The sequence below is a fragment of the Pelobates fuscus genome, chromosome 5, assembly GCF_036172605.1.
Source record: "Pelobates fuscus isolate aPelFus1 chromosome 5, aPelFus1.pri, whole genome shotgun sequence".
NCBI classification, from domain to species: Eukaryota; Metazoa; Chordata; class Amphibia; order Anura; family Pelobatidae; genus Pelobates; species Pelobates fuscus.
This window is the reverse complement of record NC_086321.1, coordinates 87073676-87092654: the sequence shown is the minus strand read 5'-3', so window position 1 is coordinate 87092654 and position 18979 is coordinate 87073676. Positions and strand designations below refer to the sequence as shown.

The window sequence follows — 18979 nt, the reverse complement described above, 5'->3', positions numbered from 1 at the left end:
GTATGGTAGCCCAGGAATGAGAATTACCCCCATGATGGCATACCATTTGCAAAAGAAGACAACCCAAGGTATTGCAAATGGGGTATGTCCAGTCTTTTTTAGTAACCACTTAGTCACAAACACTGGCCAAAATTAGCGTTCAATTTAGTTTTTTACTTTTTTCACACACAAACAAATATGAACGCTAACTTTGGCCAGTGTTTGCGACTAAGTGGCTACTAAAAAAGTCTGGACATACCCCATATTGAATACCCTGGGTTGTCTACTTTTAAAAAAATATGTACATGTGGGGTGTTATTTAGCGATTTATGACAGATAATATTGTTACAATGTCACTATTGATACATTTTAAAAATATAGGTTTTGAAACCGCAATATCCTACTTGTACCTATAGCCCTATAACATGCAAAAAAATAGCAAAAAGCATGTAAACACTGGGTATTTTTAAACTCAGGACAAAATTTTGAATATATTTAGCAGTTTTTTTTCCATTCGCTTTTGTAGATGAGTAAAAGATTTTTTACATAAAAGTCAAAAAACATGTATTTTTTTCAATTTTTCATCATATTTTTTCATTTTTTTAAAATTAAATTACATGAGATTATATAAATAATGGTATGTAAAGAAAGCCCCTTTTGTCCTGAAAAAAAAACCAATATATAATTTGTATGGGAACAGTAAATGAGAGAGCGGAAAATTACAGCTAAACACAAACACCACAAAAGTGTAAAAAGATGCCTGGTCGCAAATGTACAACATCGCAAAAACAGTCCGGTCCTTAAGGGGTTAATAATATAACAAAAAAAATGAAAATAATAATAAAAATAGTAATAAAAAAAAATATATAACAAAAAAAAATGAAAATAATAATAATACAATAATAAAAATAGTAATAAAAAAAAATGATATAACAAAAAAATTAAAATAATAATAATAAAAAAATATATTAAAATGCCCACCCCCCACCAAGGCTCTGCATCACACTCTGCATCACACACACACACACACACACACTGCACTCATATACACACTGCATTCACACACACACACACACACTGCACTCATACATACACTGCACACACTGCACTCATACACACATTGCATTCACACACACACACTGCACTCACACTGCATTCATATATACACACTGCATTCATATACACACACTGCATACACACACTGCATTCATATACACACACTACACTCATATACGTACTGCATTCACACACACACACTGCACTCATATACACACTGCATTCACACACACACACTACATTCACACACACACACACACTGCATTCACACACACACACTGCACTCACACTGCATTCACACACACACACTGCACTCACACTGCATTCACACACTGCACTCATACATACACTGCACACACTGCACTCATACACACACTCTGCACTCATACACACACTCTGCACTCATACACACACTCTGCACTCATACACACACTCTGCACTCATACACACACTCTGCACTCATACACACACTCTGCACTCATACACACACTCTGCACTCATACACACACACTGCACCCATACACACACACTGCACCCATACACACACACACTGCACCCATACACACACACTGCACCCATACACACACACTGCATTCTCATACGCACACACTGCATTCTCATACGCACACACTGCATTCATACACACACACACACTGTAAATAAAAATTAAATTAATATAATTTTTTTAGGATCTAATTTTATTTCTAAATTTACCAGTAGCTGCTGCATTTCCCACCCTAGTCTTATACTCGAGTTAATAAGTTTTCCCAGTTTTGGGGGGTAAAATTAGGGGCCTCGGCTTATATTCGGGTCGGCTTATACTCGAGTATATACGGTATATAACCCAGAAATTGAGCCCATGCTTCCTTGATTGTTGGGCAATCCCACCATATATGTAATTCATTTGCTCCCTCATTTCCACATCTCCAACATCTAGATGTCTCTGTCTTTTAAAATTTCTGGATCTCATTGGGGGTGATGTACCATCTATTAAGTATTTTAAAATGTGCTTCCCTAATATTTAAACAATGTATCGTAGAATAAACTGATTGTAAAGCCTTATACCATTCTTTTATGTCAAATTTTATTAATAAATCTCTTTCCCATTTACTTTTAGCTATAGGATAAACCGGTCCTTTTATGCTTTTCATAACCTCAACACATCTAGTTAATATTCTAGTGTTTTTCTCCGAGTCTATCAAAGCATTTAATTTAGATAATGATAAAGAACTCATATTACTACCGAGGGAACTTTGCAAAAAGCTTTTAATCCTAATATAATTAAACGCTTGTGAATAAGAGATACCATAAACTATTCGTATCTCAGCAAAGTGAATAATCTTCCCATCTACTAATAGATCTGCTAATTTTTTTACGCCACGTCTAATCCATTCGGACGTATCCATATTTTCCATCCATATATCTAAATTGTTAAAAGTCAGAGTGGGTAAAACTTTATTTTTCAGATCTAATTGATTTTTAAGGTGGAACCAAAACTTTAAGAGGGGTCTAGTTATCAAATTATCCGTCATGCATCTTATGTTGTTGGTTCTGCTATTATTTCTTGTAGGCCACATTAGTCTAACGTTATTATATGGGTCTGTAATATCAGCACCTTCTATTTTAAACCAGTCTTGTAAGAAACAATACTGCTTAATTAAAGGAAGAATATGCATCAACTATGCCGCTTGATGATATAAAAAAAATATTGGGAAGCCAATCCCTCCTTCTTTGTACTTCAAATACAAGAGATCCTGGCCTATTCTGGGCTTCCTATCAGACCATATGTAGTCCCTAAATATCTTATTCACAAGTCCAAGCCGCTGGGGATGAATCTGTAGTGGAATCATCCTCAATAGGTAAACAAACTTAGGGAAAACATATGACCTAATAAAATTAACCCTACCCCACCATGATAACTGCAAGGCGTTCCATTGTTTCAGAGAGTGAGTACATTCTCTGATCAAAGGAATTACATTAGCCTTCATTATATTCTCTGGATCTTTCACTATATTAATTCCAAGATATACAAATCCCTTTTTTTCCCATTTAAAAGCAAAATATTCTTTCAAATGTTGCAAATCTTTTTCATCCATATAAAAGGGTAATACCATTGTTTTTTGAACATTAAGTTTATAATTTGACAAGTAGCTGTATCTTTCAATTACTTGCATGGCAGCTGGAACTGACTTCATTGGGTTGGTTAGGGTTAACAAAGTATCATCGGCATATTGGCTTATCTTAAAATCTTTATCTCTTTTTAAGCCCTGTTATATCCGTGTTTTATTACGTATTTCATATGCTAGGGGTTCAGCGGTTAAAATATACAAAAGTGGGGAGAGAGGGCATCCTTGCCGAGTACCATTTGATAACATAAACCACTCTGACTTAATCCCCCCCTCCTACTATCCTACTGGAAGGTGAAGAGTAACAGGCCATTATCGCCGAAAGAATCTGGCCTGAAAATCCAAAAGCTTTTAAAGTTGATTGCATAAAAGCCCTAATCTTATTGAAATTCGATTTTTAAAATGTATACGTTTTAGTATACCCTATGTGCTTTTGCTTTTTTGAGTTTATTTAAACAATTACCATATTGTGATCACTATTTCCCAAATGCTCCCCTACTTGAATGTTGGTCAAAAGATCAACATTGTTTGTTATAACGAGATCCAGACAAGCATCCTTTCTAGTTGGTGCTTGTACCAGTTGTGACATTAAGGTGTCATTTAACATATTCAAAAACCTGATTTTCCTTGCTGAAGTACTAGTACTTTATCCCACTTTAAAAAAAACGAAAAAAATGTTAACCTGAGGTTAAAAAAAAGTGATCTGTATTCTGATCCCTGCAGGCAGTATTGAAAGGGCAGGGAAATGGCAATTTTTTTGTTTTACTAGGTTAAAGGTGGTTCTAGTACTTTCATAACATTTTTTACTTTCCAGAGATAAACAAACACACCAATCCATCTCTCTCCAATTGATAACTAACAACAATGTGGAGTGAGGCAAATGAGATATTCCAGCAGCAATGTATTCGAAAATAGTCTGGGATATCGAGATTTGCTGCTGCTGCTCTGGCCCATACATCAAGGCAGCCAGGAACAGCACCGACCCCATGATTGCCGCAACTCCTACTTACTGGCTTTCAATTTTAGTCCACTGTAAAATTTTCCGTCCTGTGTCATGTAGGTGTTCATTTGAGGTGAAAGCGAAGATCAGAACATTCAAAATGGGAAAATACACACGTTAAATTGAGTCAGAATACCTGATAAACACTTTGAACACGCTATGTGGTGGCAGTGTTATAGTGTTTCTGTCTGTAGTGGAATTAGGTGCCCCACCACACCTGAGCGGCATTGATGTCACAAATGAGATGCGCTTTCGCCTCCACTGATGTTCAATCCAATGCTCCAACATGCGGGCAAATTTTCCCCTTGAATCAATGCTTTCCTATTGGGCTTCAAACAAGACACAACAGCCAAATTGGAATGTTTGTTCTGGTCAGCCATTTTGTCGTAATATGTGAAATTACAACAATCATGTTTATTCAACTTAAAATTGTTGAGAATTTAAATCAGGATGGTGGTAATAATCAGGTTGCAATAGCCAAGCTGACACTACACAAGTTGGAGAACGTTTCCAGGCGAGATTATTATTTATTTATTTTTTAAGTGGTGAATACGAACATTCTGTCGTTAGAACTCGATGTAACTATCAACAGAACATTTTCGCCGGCGAGATCACGTGACGCTAACAGCTGATCACTTTTTTTTTTTTTTTTAAAGTAAACTTTATTGAACAGAATAAAGAATGTCTCCCCCCCTACAGAAAATGTAAAACCATCACTCTGAACTTTACACGTGATTTTTTTTTTTCGCCTATCGAAGCATTATCACAAGGGAACAACTTCCCCTTGCTGACAGATACACGAGCCGCACGTGCTTGATCAGAGCCGCCACTCGCGGTGCATCGCGGGAGCTGTAGTGCGCGCATACCGCTTCGGAGCCGCGAAGCGCCACTCTGTGGACTATATTTCCCGGCATTCCGCGCACCTGTTTCTTAATCACTACTCAGCTGCATCCTGTTTGGGTGTTCACAGGGAAGTTGCTGGGTTTGCAAAGCAGTGAGTCCCCTAAGCTTGCTACAGTGCAAGGTAGATAATTTACAATTTATTTGGTCTATTAAGTGTTATGGCTTAATGGTTCCCCTGCTAGTAAGCCCCTTTTGGTTTGTGCTGTAGCTGGCTCTGTTAGTAGTAAATTAGGTGTTGTTGCTAGACATTGCAAGGTAGGGACCCCATTATTGAGCTGGTGTTTACTTTCTGTGAATTATACCCCAATATATATATCCCGCCATTTCAAGAACAAATGTTATTTTTAAAACTTAATAAAGGAAACAAAAAATAACACTTTCTGTATTAGTGTTTTCTGCTATAAACTAAATACATCAGTGAATCGTGATATAACCAAACACACAAAGCTATTGATTGGTAAACTTTGGTTATAGGTTTGTGGGATTATGAACCGTTTGTAATAAAGTCAGTGTAGCACGGTTATAATCAAGATTTTCACGATAGATGGTCAGGAATTAAAAGTGGATATCAAAGTTTAGGGCACAATAGCCAAATTGAAAAATAAGCTGATTTAGAGAATTGTTTTAGTTTGGTCAGAAATTTTAAGTTCACTTTGAATTCCTGAAAACTCACACTTTAGAGAATAAACCTGAATGAGTTTTGCAGTTAGGCCAGAAGGGACTTCGAGTACCAAATAATGTTTGAACTGCATGGAAATGCAGGTGGCCATTTTGGAGACGTATGTGGGGGTCTTAAATCTGAATTTCAGTTTTTGAGTTACCTAAAAAATATTGAGGGAGGGGGGAGCTTCTGTTACTTTCTGGTCTGCTGATGTATTCTACCATTCATCATGTTATTGAGGGGATTCATTTCTAAATAGATATTTGGTGAATGTATGGTATCCTTCCATGGTAAATAGTAAAAAAAAATGCAAATGGTTTGACAACTTAAGGTCCACGGCTCCCTCTTCCTCTGGAGCTTGTAAGCTCCTAGAATGAGCTTCTGTCATCTTTCTTGTGCTAAATCCTTAGTGCAGGGTTGGCACACTGACAGTGCTTTCAGCCAGTGAGCTAAGCATGCGCGCAGCATTTGGTAGCATCTCTAATATGTAAGTTCATTGAGCAGGGTCCTCTGTTCCTGTGCGTCCAACTTGTCTGGATACAAATACCGGGTTTGTTAGTCCAACCATTGTACACTGCTGCGGAATTAGTTGGCGCCTTATATATTAGAATAGGAAATCAGTGTCTAGTGGACACCAAGTAAGTTGTCAAACTGTTCTTAAATGGTTGATTACTTACCCTGTGAGCATACTAGGTTACCATAACTACTATATGCCCAGTTTTTTTAAAAATGTTTAAACAGTTTGTGTGCTGACAGTTTTAACAGCCAGTGGACAAATAGTTTAAAAAAAAAAAAAACCCCATCTGAATTGTGGTAACTTTATAGCACCCGGCCAGCTCTTGCTGACCCAGACCACGGTAAAAATCTAAAACAAATTTTTATAATAAAAGTAGTGCCTATGGGAGATATTGAGCCTAAAATAGCTAGCAGGGGTCTAAAATCCTTCTTATACACCCATCCAACAAGAGCAGATTGGGCATATCTACTAAACAGTGATCAACCATTTACTGGTTAGCTGGCAATACCCCATCCTATGGGCAGTGAAATATAATTCAAGGTCGGTGGTCTATTCTATGTTCATCCCTTAATCATATTGATACTCCCACTCAGTACTGGGGGTTCTATAGCATATTAGGAGGGGGGAGGGTGGGTAATGGTGGGAAGGTAAGTATGCTGAGAAGTTTAAACGTAAAAAAGGGAGTGGTGCTTTTCTTAAAAGGACAACTTCATCTTAATTTTTTTTTCAATATCCTTTAATCCATTTCTGAAAGGAAATAGATTTAAAAAAACAAAATGCTGTACATGTTTAAGAAAAAAAAAAAGGAAGCGGGGAAAACCTCAGACACTGTCTGAACCAAGGTACATGTATATGGCTGAAGCGTCTTGTCATATACTAAAGGTATCTCTCTCTCATACTTAATTAAAAAAAAAATTATCACAGCCAATCAGATGCTTTTTTTCATCATAGGAAAGTATAGCCTGTCCCTGCAAGCAATTTAATGTAAACACTACCTTTTTATAGAAAACAGTGTTTATTACTTACCGTATATACTCGAGTATAAGCCGACCCGAATATAAGCCGAGACCCCTAATTTTACCCCCAAAAACTGGGAAAACTTATTGACTCGAGTATAAGACTAGGGTGGGAAATGCAGCAGCTACTGGTAAATTTCTAAATGAAATTAGATCCTAAAAAAATTGTTAATTGAATATTTACAGTGTGTGTATATAATGAATGCGGTGTGAGTGCAGGGTGTGTGTATGAATGAAGTGTGAGTGATGCAGTGTGTATGTGTCGGTGGGGGGTGGGCATTTTGATTATTTTATTAATTATTATTTTAATCATTTTTTTGTTCTATTATTTATTTTGAAATTATTTTATTAATATTTATTTTTTTCGTCCCCCCTCCCTGCTTAATACATGGCAGGGAGGAGGGGGGCTCTCCTTCCCTGGTGGTCCAGTGGCATTGGCAGTTCAGTGGGGGGGAAAGGGCTGGCAGAGCTGTTAATTACCTCTCCTGAAGCTCCTGTCAGCTCCCTCCTCCTCTGCGCTGGTCCGGTCAGCTCCCCTGTCAGCTCACACTGTAAGTCTCGCGAGAGCCGCACTATGACCCCGCGGCTCTCGCGAGACTTACACTGGGAGCTGACAGAGGTGCTGAACGGACCGGTGCGGAGGAGAAGGGAGCTGACAGGAGCTGCGGGAGAGGTAAGTAACCGCACACAGCCCCCAGTCTGTATTATGGCAATGTAAATTGCCATAATACAGACAGTGACTCGAGTATAAGCCGAGTTGGGGTTTTTCAGCACAAAAAAATGTGCTGAAAAACTCTGCTTATACTAGAGTATATACGGTAAATCTATAATAAGTGTAAAAACAGTGCTAAAAAATCTCAAATTACTCTTAAACAAGAACCTGCACATTTTAAAGTGTTTAAGCACTCATAATATCTGAACAAAGGAAAAGGGTGCGCTGTCTTTAAAACCAAATATGATGCAAATGACTTATTAAAGTGCAAAACCTTAATATAGCACTTTGTGCTCATGCAATACTCTTAATAAATATAAATATATATATATATATATATATATATATATATATATATACACAGAGAATCCAGCACACTCGCTTATTTACTAAACAATGATTTCAAACTTTAGAGATTGTAATAGTTTTCTTTAAAAACACCTCACCTAAGCAAAAAATAATGGGGGTTTAGTTACATTATATGATCATATGTTGCATAAGCCTGCCACAACGTCAATGTACCCCATTCTTGGCAGGTCCTACTCTAGCAGCCTAATGCTTGCCCTTATGAGAGTAATCCACTTACTTGGGAAATACTTCCTTATTCGGACTCTCTGCAAGTCAAGGCTAAATAGGGTCCTGGAATGAGACACCTGTGACAGGGAGGGGTGCAAAACCAAGGAGTTGGCCTGGACTCCCAAATATATAAAAGAAACCAAAACACACACATAAATGAATGGTTTAACAATATTTTACTATATATATATATTATTTTTATTCTCATTCTCAAAGGTGTCATCCTGTAAGTTCTAACAGTGTAAATATAAAAGGGCAACTTTGCATGTATTTGAAACTGCACTTTGCACTTTTGTGCACATATTTAGAGTATTTGTAAGTGCTATATTAAGGTTTGGCACTTCATTAAATAATTTGCACTATTTAACAAAATGTTTTGCATCATATATTTGGTCTTAAAGACACTGCACGCCCTTTTTTTTGTTTATTTTTAATGTTAAAGGACCACTATAGTGCCAGGAAAACATACACCCTCAGGGCCCCCCTCCCGCCAGGCTCTAGGGGGAGGAAGGGGTTAAACTTACCTCGTTCTCCAGCGCGGGGCGGGGGACTCTCCGCCTCCTTGGCTGAATGCGCATGCGCGGCAGGAGCCGCGCGCGCATTCAGCCAGTCCATAGGAAAGCATTCTCAATGCTTTCCTATGGACGCTGGCGTCTTCTCACTGTGAAAATCACAGTGAGAAGCGCGGAAGCGCCTCTAGCGGCTGTCAATGAGACAGCCACTAGAGGCTGGATTAACCCTATTATAAACATAGCAGTTTCTCTAAAACTGCTATGTTTATAGAAAAAAGGGTTAATCCTAGCTGGACCTGGCACCCAGACCACTTCATTAAGCTGCCTATAGTGGTCCTTTAATGTACATTACTGAGTAAGGACAGCATTGGATTGGCTGAGATCTTTAAAGGGACACTCCAGGCACCCAGACCACTTCTGCCCATCTGAGTGGTCTGGGTGCCAACTCCCACTACTCTTAACCCTGCAACTGTAATTATTGCAGTTTTTTTATAAACTGCAATAATTACTCTAGTGGCTGTCGACTTGATAGCCACGAGAGGGCACTTCCTTGTCCACAGCACAGAAAACCTGTGCTAGAGCGTTGCTGGACGTCCTCACGCTGTGTGAGGACCTCCAGCGTCGCTCATTTCCCCATAGGAAAGCATTTTCAATAATTTCTTATGGGGAGCGCTAATGCGCATGCGCGGCATTGCCTTGCATGTGCATTAGGTCTCCCCGGCCAGTGGGCGGGATCAGTCTCGCCCACCGGCCGACACAATCACAGGGAGGAGCGGCGGCGGAGGAAGAAGCAGCGACGTGGGACATCGTCGCTGCCTCTGGTAAGTTACTAAAAAGGTTTTAACCCCTTCAGCAACTGGGGATTGAGGGGTTGGATGGAGAGGGGACCTGCAGTGCCAGGAAAACGGATTGTTTTCCTGGTACTGGAGTTTCCCTTTAATTGTGATGATCTGGAGAAAAGAGGTGGATGAGTGGACCGGCGCTGGAATAAAGATGAGTAAACTCTCCTTTAGAATAGGTTACATGGGGTCTAAATAGTGATATGACATGACATACATGTTTTTATTCCGGTCACTGTTGTGTTCCTCAAATTTCTGTGAAAGCACAGCAAGTGGTTGTCTGAGTGGCAGCCACTAGAATGAAAATATAGCTGTTCTGCAGAATGGCAATGTGTTTAGCTGCAGGATAGAAATGATGAAGGACAACATGGCACCCAGACCACTTCATCTCAATTAATTGGTCTGGGTGCGCTAAGTGTTCATTTAAGTTCCGGAACCCTTTGTCATGTTTTGTCAAGCATAGGAAAATACATAAGAGAAACTAGTCCCTACATTGCCTTATGTATTTTATGAAAACTAGAAGCGAATAGAAGACCAGAATGAGAGACTAGAAGAAAAGAATCCATTTGTGGAAATGTAAGAATGCTGTGAATGAGTTGCTTTAACCCCTTAAGGACCGAGGCAGTTGTACAAGTTTATATCTGTTCAGGCGTAATTCACCTTTTTCATATTATGTGCACCCACACTTATATATAATTTTTGTTCTGGAGAAACAGGGCTTTCATGTCACATCAAATATTTGTATATTAAACATAATTTAATATGAATAAAAAAAAAAAAAAATTTTGTTCTGCATGGCATTTTAACTGTGAATGTCACAATACTTTTAGCTGTTAGTGCAATAAAGTACACATATTTGTATTTAGCGATATCTCACGGGTAAAACAGTACCCCCCATGTACAGGTTTTATGGTGTTTTGGAAAGTTACAGGGTCAAACATAGCACATTACATTTTTCAGTTTATACACATTGAAATTTGCTAGACTGGTTATGTTTCCTTTGAGACCAAATGGTAGCCCAGGAATGAGAATTACCCCCGTGATGGCATACCATTTGCAAAAGTTAGCGTTCATATTTTTTGTATGTGAAAAATGCAAAAAACTAAATTGAATGCTATTTTGGCCAGTGTTTGTGACTAAGTTGCTACTAAAAAACACTGGACATACCCCATTTGCAATACCTTGGGTTGTCTACTTTTGCAAATGGTATGCCATCATGGGGGTAATTCTCATTCCTGGGCTACCATACGGTCTCAAAAGGGAACATAACCAATCTGGCAAATTTCAATGTGGAAAAAAAAAGGAAATTCAAGCCTTATATTTGACTCATTAACTTTTGAAAACACCATAAAACCTGTACATGGGGGTACTATTATACTCGGGAGACTAAACTGAACACACATATTCGTATTTCAAAGTAGTAAAACGTATCACAACAATTATATCATCAGTGAAAGTACAGTTTGTGTGAAAAATGCAAAAATCTGCATTTTTACTGATATCGTTGTGATATGTTTTACTGTTTTTACACACTAATATTGGTGTTCAGCGAAGTCTCCCAAGTAAAACAGTACCCTCCATGTACAGGTTTTATGGTGTCCTGGAAAGTTACAGGGTTAGATATAGGGCTTGCAAGCCAAATTCTCTGGACTTTCTGCCTGGGTTGTCGGGCAGGTCCCTCAGATTGTAATTAATAAAATGACTTAATAATGTAAAAATATTATATAAATATGTGTATATAATTTTTATATATATTTATAACTTCATTCTAAATGTATTTTGAATTTAATATATGTACATTAATATACAGTAAGAACAAATGAAAACTGGTATTTAAAAAAAATATTTATATATATATATATACACTTTTATTAGTGTGTGTGTGTGTGTTTGTATATGTGTGTGTATGTATATATATATATATATATATATATATATATATATATAATATGTGTTAGGTGCTTATGATAGTACAGTGTGAAATACCATAGATAAATGTAGGATAATAAAAGAGCAAGTCGGTTGTGGTGTGCTGGAACCGACGATGAGGTAGGCCTGAGAAAGAAAAGGGGCTACCCAGGAAAATAAATAGAAAGGAAATAAATGTTAAAATGTGGTGTGGTGGGAGGGTCATTCAACTCTGACCTCGAATGGTAATGAGCAATGTAAGGGGAGTGCCTTAAGTAGGCTAGAGGTAGCAAACCAGCCCCTCCCACAAATCCAGGCAAATTGCCTTAATACTTGTGTTAGGTGCTTATGATAGTACAGTGTGATATACCATAGATAAATGTAGGATAATAAAAGAGCAAGTCGGTTGTGGTGTTCGGAACCGACGATGAGGTAGGCCTGAGAAAATTGAAGTAAACAAATTTATTGAAGTAAACAAATTTATTTACAGACAACCAATACATATACATTTTATCAACCAGACATGTTTTTGAAAGCATCCCTTAATTCTTGTACTGGGTTAGGTATGTACCGTGAGTAAGCGGATGACTACCAGCGCCCCAGTGTTTTGATAACATGAGTTGGGATGTTTACACTGGAGGCTGTGGACGCGGCTCCTATACGAAAGGAGTGCCCTGAGTAGTTGGCTGCGTTGAGGCCCAGTTGTGTGAGCAAAGACCTGACGTAGGTCATGAAGGTTGTAGTGGTGAGTACTGAACCTTGCAGCTGTAGTAATGGTTGTGAGGGTATTAAGTTATGATGCTGTATGTAGGCATCAAGAACCCTGACTGAACACCATCTGTTGTGTGTGGGATAGTATGGAATGTTTACGGGTATGTGCTGACTGGTTTTGGAGTGAGGTAATGTCAGGATGTAATGATCCATATGTTTTGTCAAGTGGGAATAGAGGAGGAAAGGAGTAGTTTGGGTCGTGGAGGTTGTAGTGAATTCTCTCAGTCTTAGAAATCCATAGAAAGCTATGCATATTGCTGTTTTGATGATGGAGTTTGTATTGGTGTCAAACGGTTTTAAGTCAAGAAGGTTGGATAATGCTTTAAAGATATGGTTATCTATGGGTAGCCTCTGGGCTGTATGTGTGGGTTCTGATTTCTGAATACCTCTGAGTATGGTCTTAATTTGGTGAGAGGCCATGAAACTGTTGTTATTCACGTGTAAGATTAGCATGTGGTGTTAAATGCCAGTGAGATGGAGTTTGATGGTGTTATATGACATTTTAAGTTTAAGGTGGCAAAATTAAGCAAACCCCAAAAAAGATGTCATAACAAATGGTTGCATGATGTTATGTTCCAGAAGGAATATTTTGAAGTGTGAAAGCTCTGTTGTATGTTTTGTGTGTATTGTTTGAAAGTGCCAATTGGGGCAATGTCTTGCTATGCTGCATGATGGTTTCTAGTCCAGTATGAGTTGTTGAAATGTTGGAGTGATGGTGGCTGTGGGCGCCGCTGACGGAAGTGCTTGATGAAACGCCTGAAATTTAAAGCGAGACAAATTGTCAGCAGCTGTGTTACATACACCTGGAACATGGAAACAACATAGGAAAAAATTATGACAAGCTGCCAACCAAGTGAGTTTCCTCAGAAATCTCATGATCGTAAGGGATTTGGAACGACCTTTGTTGATGATGTGACAGGTTGCCTGGTTTTCTGAGTAGCAACGAACTGGCATGTTTGCCCATAAATGACCCCATGCTACGGCAGCCGCCACGATGGGATAGATCTCAAAAAGAGCTGAGGTAGTGGAAAAACCTTCCAAATCCTGAACTGCTGAAGGCCAGCTGCCCCAAAGCCATTCGTTCACAAAAATTGCTGCAAAACCAGTGGTAGATGCTGCATCTGACCAAATGGTGGGAGATGAGTCAGTCAATTGAGGGAGGAACATACTTTTACCATTCCAAGTGGATAAAAATCTCTTCCACATGTTTAGATCTGCCGTAGCTTGGGTATCTAAGGACAACCTGTGCGTGTCATGTAGGAAAAGTGGAAAAAGATGCAATAGTCGTGATATAAAGGAGCGACCTTGAGGTATGATGCGCATAGCAAAATTTAGTGATCCCAGCAGAGACTGTAGCTTTTTGTGGTTGCAAGTACCGAGCTGAAGGTAGCTGTTTATGTAAGTGAGAATATTCACTATCTTATCGTGTGGTAGGCTCGCTTGCATTGTGGCGGAGTCTAATTGGATACCCAGAAAAATGATAACCGTGTCTGGCCCCTCTGTTTTCTTAGGGGAGATAGGTACACCTAGTTGCTCAAATAGCTTAGTGGTAACTTTGAGACTAGTAGGAGGGGAAGTGTTCTCCTCGACCAGTAGGAAATCGTCCAGGTAATGTAATACCGTAGGGCATCTTGCTATGTTCAATAGTAACCAGCATAATGCTTCGTCAAATGTGTCAAAAATAGCTGGGCTACTTTTGGACCCAAAGGTTAACCGGGAGAAAAAAATAGTTCCCGGACCACTTGATGCCATGCAGGTGCCACAGTGTGGGGTGGATTGGTAGTAATTTAAAGGCGTTGGTAATGTCGGTCTTACTGAGCCAGGCTCCAACCCCTGCTTGTATGATAGCGGTAATGGCGTGATCTATGGTGGTGTATTGTAGGGAGAATTCCTCAGAGGGGATGAGGGAATTAAGACTGGGGTTGGCCGATGAGTGGGGTGCCGATAAGTCAATGATGAGTCTCTGTTTTTGGGAAGATTTTCCTGTGACAATACCAATGGGGTTAGTGCGCCATTCTGTGAATGGGGGAGTTTTGAAAGGCCCCAATACGAAGCCTTCAGCCACTTCTTGAGCTATGAGGGTGTCAACCGCTGAGGGGTTGTGTTGGGCGGATTGTAGATTAGGGCATTCCAGAGTTCCGACTGGTAAGTGTAGGATACCTATACAGATGCCTTCTGTTAAACCAGAGATAAGAAAGTCTATTAGGTGTCTAGATGGGTGCTGAGACATAAATGCAGTGAATACTGGCATATTAATGGACGTTAGGTAAGGCTTGGAATACATTTTATTTGGACACATGGTCTTTGCATGTGCCCTAAAACATTTTGAACAGACATGCAATAGTCTACATCCACTGTAATTGCAAAACCCAACATTAAAATTATTACATAGCTGGGACTTGCCCAGAAACTTGATTGGGCGTCCCAGTTTGTCTCGTGACAACTTCTCTGGAACCCCAGAGGAACAAGCTCCTTGCGTGGAGGCATGTTCGTCCGCCGTGTTGGGACAAAAGTTTGTAGTATGGGCTGTGGAGGAGCAGTATGCACAAGCCGTTGTTCTTAGACCTGCAAAGTGTCTGCAAAAAATGACGGTATCAATCCTTCCCCAGTTGGATCGTGTTCCGTACTAGGAGAAGGCTCCAGACACTTTTGCAGAAAAAGACCTATCGTAGTTATAGAAGGCTGAACCACCATATTTGTTGCCCAGGTCTACCAGCTTGTGCATATAGAGATCAAACTCCTCTCTTCTGTTGGGATAGACCGCACAGATGACATCCCTGTAAATACCAAAAGCTAGTACAAATTCAGGGATAGTCAGTTTCCTGTTTAGGCGGGCATCCCTAGACCTGACAACAACAGATACATCATCATAAGCATACGTTTTATTCTCAACAATATCCTGGGAGGCAATCAACAGGGAAGCCAGGTTGACGTCTTTACCTTCCAGGATATCCTTTTTTATATGCTCAGGTATCATATGAGCCGGGCTAACTTCCTGGTCATCCAGGGTGATGGCTGGAGCAACTAATGGCAAGTCAGCTGGTGCTTGTGAAGCAGCAGCGGGTGGCCCTGCTAGAGTAAGGGCCATGGTGACTGACTCAAGTTTCTCCAGCCTGGAGTTGACCTTGCTCATGCTCGCCATGAGTGAGGATAACATGGCATGTATATCTCCTGGGTTGGACTGGCTAGGTCCTTCCCCGGCATCCATGTTATTTGTAGATGTGCGAAGCAGTTTGAAAAGTTCTGCTTTCCTTGCTGTAGCGGGGTAGGGGATTTGTCGTCTCCTCAATTCCGTGGTTATACGTGGGATCGTCCAGGATCTGATCGATGCTGGACTGGCTAGCTCTCCTCCTTGTGTGGGAGTGACAGCTCTAGCCGGGGTGCTAGGCAGGGAGAAATCCTCTACCCCTTCCTGAGACATACTATAAACAATACAATTAATTAGTATAGGAAACCACCAAATTGTACTGGCAGGCTAGCTAGGCCGGATGGCGAAAACATTATATTTGTTTGGTGACAGATGAGGCCCTGCTAATTGCCAAGCGGCTTGAGATGCTCTATCTATGCGTTGGCGCGAGTGGTTATTGAGGCCACTCGTCGTAGTGGCAGGAGTTTTAGGCCTCTCGGTGACTGTAAGACAGAAAACAGGGGAAGGGAGTGACAGGTGAGGCCCTCTCTATGCAACATGCGAGGCGGCTAGCTAACGTGTGGCCCGATGGGTGTTTGCCTCTGAAACGTTTGAGGCGGGGTGTTGGCCTCGTGGGACCACTAACTGATGGTGATTGCCAAGGAGGGGTAAATACCTATTGGGATGCCTGTGACCCTATTGCCAGCACTCTAGCCTAGGGGGATGAAATGAAATGTATGGTAGAAATACCATATGAGCAGGTGTACGTACCTGGTAGTATGACAAATTCACAGGAAAAGCCCGTGTGGAGCAAATATATATAAGCTTGACAGCCTGAAATGTGTAAAAGAAAGTAGTATGATGAGTGTGGATTTTTGGAAAGAAAACAGACTTATAGCCTGTAGCAGCAATGTTTTAAGGTTTGCTTGCGTATGATTGCAAATAAAATGTTGATACTATGCAATAGATATGTGTTACTCAGAAATGTTGGCATGGCTTTAATAAGATATCTGAGGGAGGCCGTGGCCTATGTACCAACAACATATGTGTTATATAATAATGGTGTGTAAAGGGAACATAAAATGTAAGTTATATATATATGTATATTACTGTGCAGGAAACATATGGTTGGATCAGTACGTGTGATTCAACCCGAGTATGCATGAAAAGGAATTAAATCCTTATGTGTCATGGCTAACAACAAAGAAATGAGGCCTGTAACGTAGGCTGATTTAATTGTAATGAAATGGATAATTAAAAAAAAAAAAAAAAAAAACTTCAGTAAGCGTGGGAGTCCAATGGTCTATACAGAAATGTTAGCTGGTTTCATACCCTTGATGTAATAAGTGATACCTTAAAAATAGCATTAAAATGGTCTGTCTATTTAACCAAACAACTTTTTAACCAAATGTAAATACATGAAATGATGAAATGTAACTCACGAAAAAGATCTATGTGAATACATAGCAGAATAACCGAATCTTAGTATGAAGGGAAACAGAAGTTAGCATGAATAGCTTAACCGTATGTATTTTAATGCGAACAGCAATCGTGCATAGAATATACTATGAATAAGTGCCGACCAGAAAACACAAACCGAAATGACAATCGTTTAAATGAAGCAAGGGAAAAACAGTTTGTACGAATTGATCGCTTCTCTAATACGCATAATTTAGCCGAACAATTTGTGAGAAATGAAGCCGCGAAAAAGGCTTTGAAATGCGACTGTGCAGGGAAAACCGTAAAGCGAGGACCCGTGCTGTACCGTGCGCCGTGGGAACCGATTCTGGCGTGACAGGTAGGTCTGACTTACGGTTTAGGAGTCCCTGGGACGCGATCTACGACGAAGACCCGGGTAAGAAGCTGGACGGACGGAAAAGGCCTGCAAGAGGATTCCTGGACACAGCTTGCTGCAGAAAAACTTGTGGGTAAGAAAACCAAGATGGCGTCTGAGAGAACCCGGAAGTGGTTCCTCATTCAACTCTGACCTCGAATGGTAATTAGCAAGGTAAGGGGAGTGCCTTAAGTAGGATAGAGGTAGCAAACCAGTCCCTCCCACAAATCCAGGCAAATTGCCTTAATACATATTATGTGTGTGTGTGTGTGTGTGTGTGTGTATGTATGTATATATGTATATATGTATATATGTATGTGTATATATATATATTCGAAGTACTTTTTATTTAATTTAAAAACTTTTTTACAGGCATGAGGGGGACTGCCTGGTAATTCATGCAGGTACTGCATAAGCCGGCTATAACGGCCATGTGATCGCAAGCACCCCGCGATCACCTGGCCGGATCGGGCAGAGGGGGACTGCCTGAGCTCCCCGGCAGACCACAGGATCATAACCGCTGTTCTTAAGGGGTTAAAAGAACTGTTCAAAGAACAAGAGTTCACATGTTTAGAGAGGACATTTCACCTGTGGCAGAGGAGTTTTTTACTTTTCATATTTACAAATTTGTACAATTTTTTTTTTAAATAAAGATGTGGAAATCTTTGTTTAAAGAGGTTTTAAAACCAGATTTTCTACAGTTTTTTTTAATACATCTTGATGCTTTTTGCTTAATTTGTGAGGTAACAAGGAGAAATCCGATGGGAGTCAAGAAGAAATTATTTTCCAAATTTGTTTGGAAATTGGAAATTGATTTGAATTTTCATCACACTTTTTGGATGACCAACAGTATTACAGATCTGAGCTTCGTGGACTTCAGCCTTTATCACTATGTATGCAACTGGACGGGACACAGTTCTGGGAGTACAACTGGCATTATTCCTGCCACACACAGCTTTTATACATTGCCCCTAGCATGGGGTTTCTAAGTCAAAAATACAGAGTTTTTCTTCCCTGGATCCACTGTGACTGAGAGATAATTACGTGTGAAAAACCTATAACTTGTTATCTCTCAGTTACAGAAAAATCTACATTATTTTAAAATGCCCCCAAATACATATTAATAACGTCAGAACCCCTCGAAAGTCATGTCATATCGAATAGCTTGGATCTGAGCGCACACTTTGCTGAAAAATCACTCTGATCCCTTTGTTGGTTCGGGAACGCCATTCAAATTAAGTTTTGACCTGTCTGCCATGAGGTGATGCCCCAAAACCGTTCTAGAGAAAACAAGGCAATGACCGGTCACCTTTCAGGGGTTCTCGCACGAACACTGATGAATCCATTCCCTGGCTGTTAGGGTACGCATGCTTCCCCTGTTCAGTAGTTCATGCCTCCCGAACGCCGTTCTCCTAACTGTTCGGGAAGTTAGATTGGCAGCG

The 18979-nt window shown here is 39.9% G+C and overlaps 1 protein-coding gene across 2 annotated transcripts in view; it reads left to right on the top strand.

Annotated features, from left to right (window-relative positions):
• Positions 1 to 5105: 5105 nt before the first annotated feature.
• The window catches only part of SLC38A9 (solute carrier family 38 member 9), a 325631-nt gene continuing 311757 nt past the window's right edge, over positions 5106 to 18979 (top strand). Inside the window, exon 1 of one of the 2 annotated variants that reach the window (XM_063454040.1) lies at positions 5106 to 5185. The gene's annotated coding sequence lies outside the window, so the exon portion shown is untranslated. The remainder of the gene's footprint in view (positions 5186 to 18979) is intronic. The other variant, XM_063454041.1, reaches the window with a different exon arrangement.